This window comes from Ornithorhynchus anatinus, chromosome X1, assembly GCF_004115215.2.
Source record: "Ornithorhynchus anatinus isolate Pmale09 chromosome X1, mOrnAna1.pri.v4, whole genome shotgun sequence".
NCBI classification, from domain to species: Eukaryota; Metazoa; Chordata; class Mammalia; order Monotremata; family Ornithorhynchidae; genus Ornithorhynchus; species Ornithorhynchus anatinus.
This window is the reverse complement of record NC_041749.1, coordinates 41,593,083-41,599,082: the sequence shown is the minus strand read 5'-3', so window position 1 is coordinate 41,599,082 and position 6,000 is coordinate 41,593,083.

The following is a 6,000-nucleotide window of genomic DNA, read 5'->3' as shown; positions in this document are numbered from 1 at the left end:
AAGGTGTCTGGCTCCTCTCTGAGATCCTGATGTTCTCCAGATGGTCTCATTCCCCTCCCATCCAGTCAGTTTTGGTTGGTGGCTCATTATGGGCAGGGAATGTGTCTGCTAATTCTGTTGCACTGTACTCTCCCAAGTGCTTAGTACAGTGCCCTGCACACAGTAAGCACTCAATGAATACCATTGATTGATTTATTGATTGAGAGGGAGGGTTTGCTTTTGGGCACCTTGTTTCTTGGGGAGGCTGGGGCTGCTCTGGGCCTGCCTGAAGGTTTAGATATTATTCATCGAACGGAAGGGATTTGGGTGGGGCCCCAGAGCCTGTATGGAATTCCTCGAGGTTAAGGGATGAAGAAAGGGAGCTGTTTCTCCTCACTCCATGGACCTCTGAGCAAGTCACCTAAGGGCCCTGCCAACACAAGACCAGTTTAGGCCCAAACCCAAAAGATTAAACTGGATCTGCAGGAAGTTCGGCTGGGATCCTAAATCTTTGTCTCCCTTCTCCTGGCTCCCAGCCAGGCATGACATCCAGGTTGAGCCAGTTCTTTGCATTTGATACTCCTCAGCCCCACAGCACTTATGCACATATCTTTAAATGATCTATTTTAAATGATTTACTTAATGTTTCTGCATCTCCCCCTCCAAACTGCAAGGTTTTTGTGGACAGGGAATGTGCCTGCCAACTATATTGTACCATATTCTCCCAGGTGCTTAGTACAGTGCTCTGCACCCAGTAAGAGCTCAATAAATACCATTGTTGATGATGATGATGATGACCATTCTTTCATCAATCATTCAACTGCATTTATTGAGCGCTTACTGTATGAAGAGCACTGTACTAAGTGTTTGGGAGAGTACAATCTAACAATAAACAGACACATTCCCTGCTCACAACAACTTTACAGTCTAGAGATGAATTTACAGTCACTAAGAGGTGGGGTTAGAGTCTGGATGGAAGTGAGATTATTTCTCATCTCACCTCTGGACAGAGATCAAAAGTTCAACATCCCCCATAGCCCTATGGGAAATACTCCAAACTCTTTGGGATAGATTGGTCCCGCCCGCATTTCTCTAGTACAAGAGTGTCTATAATTTTGGCATTGATCGCTCTACAGACATGAAGACTTTTTCCCAGACTTTCTGGCAGAAATTTACTTAATCTCAGGTTTACCTAGCATTCTCTATCCTTTCTTTGCTTTGGACTTTTCAATCAATGAATGCCTAAAGTATGGACTAAATAAAATATGGTAGGTGCTAAAGCAAAGTGCTAAAACTAAATATTGGCAGATCCAAGGACTTGGAAGGAAATAGATGGACAGAATTTGGTGATGAGTTCTCAGTGTTTGATGCTGCTGCTGCTGCTGGGCATGTAGACTCTAAGCCCCTCTAGACTTACCTCATCGTGAGAAGGGAACGAGTCTGCTAACTCTGTTGTTTTTTACTCTCCCAAGCGCTTAGTACAGGGCTCTCAACAAGCACTCAATAAATTCCTTTGATCGATTGGTTGATTGGAGTGATGTCCATTTGATCGGGTTAATATGGGTATTAGCACCACTTATAAAAGCTTAAACCAGATTCCAGTTCCAGACCTCAAGTTGTGCATTCAGAGATCAAATTATTACCAACTCGATTTTCCCTCCTGTTTCTGTTTTAAATAGGTCATGAGTACTCTTGGAGATCTACTTTCCACCAAAATTTACATCATCCTCATAATCCCCAGTTTTTACAGAGCACTAATCTGGGCCTTGGAAAGAAGAGATCCCTGTCCTAGGGGATTAACAGTCTCAACAGGGAAAACAAGCTGATGGAAATTGACAGGGCAATCTTTGAAAGAGGGTGAGAGTAGCAATAAATAATTAACCCAAATGATAAATAATGTTACAGTTGTTCATGTCTTCCAGCTGAGTGCCAGGTCCCCAAACTGGTTATTCCCAGCTTTCCTTGTGGGATAAATTCCATGGTCTTGGGCACGTTTAAATACAGAGAAAGACTGGAAGCTGGGGACTAAACCTCTTCCTCCCTTCCCACCCTGGTGAGTGGAGGCTGAGTCATCCCACAGGAAAATCCATCTCTTCTCCTTTGGGAGGTAAGAGCTGGAGGAACAAGGCAACAAGATTGAATCAGGCAAGCAATGCTATTTATTAAGCACTTATTGTGGGCAGGGCACTGTACTAAGTGCTTGGGTGAGTTCACTACAAGAGTTGGTAGACATGTTCCCTGCCCACAACGAGCTAAATGGGGAGTAATAAAATAACAATATGGTATTTATTAAATGCCTACCTCGTGCCAAGCACTAAGCACTGGGGTAGATGAAAGATAATCAGGTTGTCCCATGAGGGGCTCAGAGTCTTAATTACCATTTTACAGATGAAGTAACTGAGGCACAGAGAAATTAAGTGGTTTACCCAGGGTCACACAGCAGACAAGTGGTGAAGCCGGGATTAGAACCCTTGTCCTCTACCTCCCAAGCCCATGCTCTTTCCACTAAGGCACTGAATACAACCTTCCTTAAGCTACTCTTTGTTGCGAGCACAGTTCATCCCCAGCTCTCCAAAATATCACCCATCAATCAATCGTATTTATTGAGGGCTGTGTGCAGTGCACTGCACTAAGCACTTAGGAGACCAAGCCCCAAATTACCCAGAGACAGTTGATGATGTGATCCCTTCAGGATTGTCAGTGACACTTATTGAACGTCTTCTGCGGGTAGAGCATTGTATTTGGGCCTGAGGAAAATACACCAGAGAAGACACAGTCCCTGCCCTCTGGTGGTTTCTTGTCTACTCTGGGACTTTGGACATGTCACAACTTCTGGGCCTCAGTTTCCTCATCTCTAAAATGGACCTTAAATCCTACTCCCTTCTACTTAGACTGTGAGCCCCCATGTGGGAGAATATGTCCAACTGAGCTATCTTGTAACTATCCCAGCTCCTAATACAGTGAGTGCTTGGTAAATATTAAGTTATTAACAAGTACCATAATTAATATTAGTAATATCAACCCAAGGATTCCACCAGAGGTGGAATATGTTTGGAAACCAATTGATCTTCCTAACTTGCCCTTATCTGAGGTAAACTGTACTTCTTTTGAAGGGCAGGCCATATCTTGCACAGCTTGAAACAAATTATGAGACCTAATGGGTAATGTTATAGTTTCAATAAAATATAAAATGAAGAAATCCAGTATCTTCTACTAATAAGCTAAGTCATTTTGATTCCCAAGTTCCACTGTGACCTCTGGTGAGTTGTGATTGGTAATTCAAATTAACCCAATCAATTTTGAGCTTTAGCTTTTAGGTTAGATTTGCAATCCAGGTATACAAAACAATTGTGGGTTTTTATGGTGGTGTTTTTGTTTAGGTTAGTGTAAAGTTATGTACACTAGTCATAATGACTGCTAATATTTGTCAACATCAATACTGCTTTTTGTTTGAGTTAGTGTAAAGTTGTGTACATTAGTCATAATGACTTTTGATGTTTGCCACTATCAATATAGCATTAGTGCCAGACTACATTACACTTTGGGGGAAATTCTTTGGGTCAGGTTTACACTCCTTTCAACTCCCATTTTAAGAGGTGTAGAACACTGCCAACTCCACAGGACCATCAATTGGCTCCATCAGATCTCCTGCCTGGGCCAGTCATTGAGTGACTGAGAACTCATGTTGCTATATTACTGATTTCGTTTGTTCCTGTTTATCGTTGTCAGTGCTGCCACCCACCTCTCTGGCCTCACCATGTCCCTCCTCCCCCCCTCCTCCCTCCCACCCCTTCCTATCCTCCCCTTCCCCTTCCCCTTCCCCTCTCTCGCTCAGCTCTTTCCCGCTCTCTCCTCTGCCTCCTCCCCCCGCTCCCCTCCCCCGCCCTAGAACCCCACTTTACCAGCGCTACCCCTCTTCCCCCTCCCCCACCTCTCCCCTCTACCAAACCACCTCCTCACCCCCTCCCCCCTTCTCTCTTCCCCACCCACACCCCATCCCAGTCCTCCTGTCCCACCGCTACCCCTCATCTCCCTCTCCCCGTCCAGGGCCCCGCCACCTCCTTCCCATCCAAACCCTCCCCTACCTCCACCCTCTCTCCCCTCCCCCCCTTGCACCCACAGCTACTTTCAAGTGTGGCCTCTGGAACCCCCGCTCTATTACAGGTAAGCTACCTTTCGTCCATGACCTTTTCCTCTCCCGCTCTCTCCTCCTCCTCGCCCTTTCAGAAACGTCGCTCGCTCCTGAAGACACTGTCTCCGCCGCTGCTCTCTCCCGCGGAGGCCTCTCCTTCTCCCACTCCCCCAGACTCACCGGTAAGGGAGGAGGCGTTGGCTTCCTCCTCTCACCTCGTTGCCGCTTCCGCACTATCCCTCCTCCCCCCTCCCTCTCCTTCCCCTCCTTCGAAGCCCATATCATTCGCCTCTACCACCCCCTCCAGATACTTGTCGCTGTCATCTACAGCCCTCCTGGTCCCACCTCCGACTTCTTCAACCACCTTGACCTCTTTCTCACCTTCCTTCTCTCCTTCTCTCTGCCCACTCTGATCCTCGGAGACTTCAACATCCATATGGATGTACCCGACGACTCCTCTGCCGCCCGCCTGCAGTCCCTCCTCGACTCTGCCCACCTCCTCCTCCACCATACCGTGCCCACTCACCAACTCGGTCACACCCTCGATCTCGACATCTCCTACCGCTGCACTATTTCCTCCCTCACCGACTCTGAAATCCCTCTCTCTGACCATAACCTTCTCACCTGCCTCATCTCTCACACTCCCTCCCCCTGCAAATCTTTGCTACTGCCCCACAGAGACTTCCGCTCTCTTGATCCCATCCATCTTTCCAAAAGCATCTCTCCTCACCTTGCCGCCCTGTCCTCACTTCTCACTCTCGATGATCAGGTCTCCGCTCTCACCTCCACCCTCTCTACTCATCTCGACTCTCTCGCCCCCCTTTCCCTCCGCCGCTCTCGCTCCACTAACCCACAGGCCCGGATCGCCTCCTCCGTCCGCCTCCTACGCTCCTATGCTCGAGCTGCCGAGCGCTGCTGGCGAAAGTCCAAGCACCGAGCCGACCTCACACACTTCAAATTTATCCTTTCCTGCCTTAACTCTGCCCTCTCCTCCACCAGGCAAAACTTCTTCTCCTCCCTCATCGACACCCATGCCCGTCACCCCCGCCGATTGTTCCGGACCTTTAACTCTCTCCTTAGGCCCCCTGTTCCTCCCCCTCCCCCATCTCTCACCCCCAATGATCTGGCCACCTATTTCCTCACAAAAATCAACACAATCAGGTCTGAGCTCCCCAAAGTCACCCCTCCGCCTCTCTCCTCCCCCCCACCAACCCTCTCCCCTACTTTTCCATCCTTCCCTGCAGTATCCTCAAAGGAGATCTCCTCCCTCCTCGCAAGTGCCACCCCCTCCACCTGCGCCTCGGACCCCATTCCCTCTCACCTTATTAAAACCATCGTCCCTGCCCTCCTCCCTTCCTTAACTTCTATTTTTAACCACTCAATCTCCAATGGCTCTTTCCCCTCTGCCTTCAAACATGCCCATGTCTCCCCCATCCTAAAAAACCCCTCTCTTGACCCCACTTCCCCCTCCAGTTATTGCCCTATCTCCCTACTACCCTTCCTTTCCAAAATCCCAGAACGAGTCGTCTACAATCGCTGCTTAGAATTCCTTAACTCCCATTCTCTCCTGGACCCCCTCAATCTGGCTTCCGTCCCCTCCACTCTACCGAGACTGCTCTCTCTAAGGTCACCTGTGACCTCCTTCTTGCCAAATCCAATGGCTCCTACTCCATTCTAATCCTCCTTGACACCTCTGCTGCCTTTGACAATGTCGACCATCCCCTCCTCCTCCATACCTTATCTCACCTTGGCTTCACGGACTCCGTCCTCTCCTGGTTCTCCTCTTATCTCTCTGGCCGGTCATTCTTGGTCTCCTTCGCTGACGACTCCTCCCCCTCCTATCCTTTAACTGTTGGAGTTCCTCAAGGGTCAGTTCTTGGCCCTCTTCT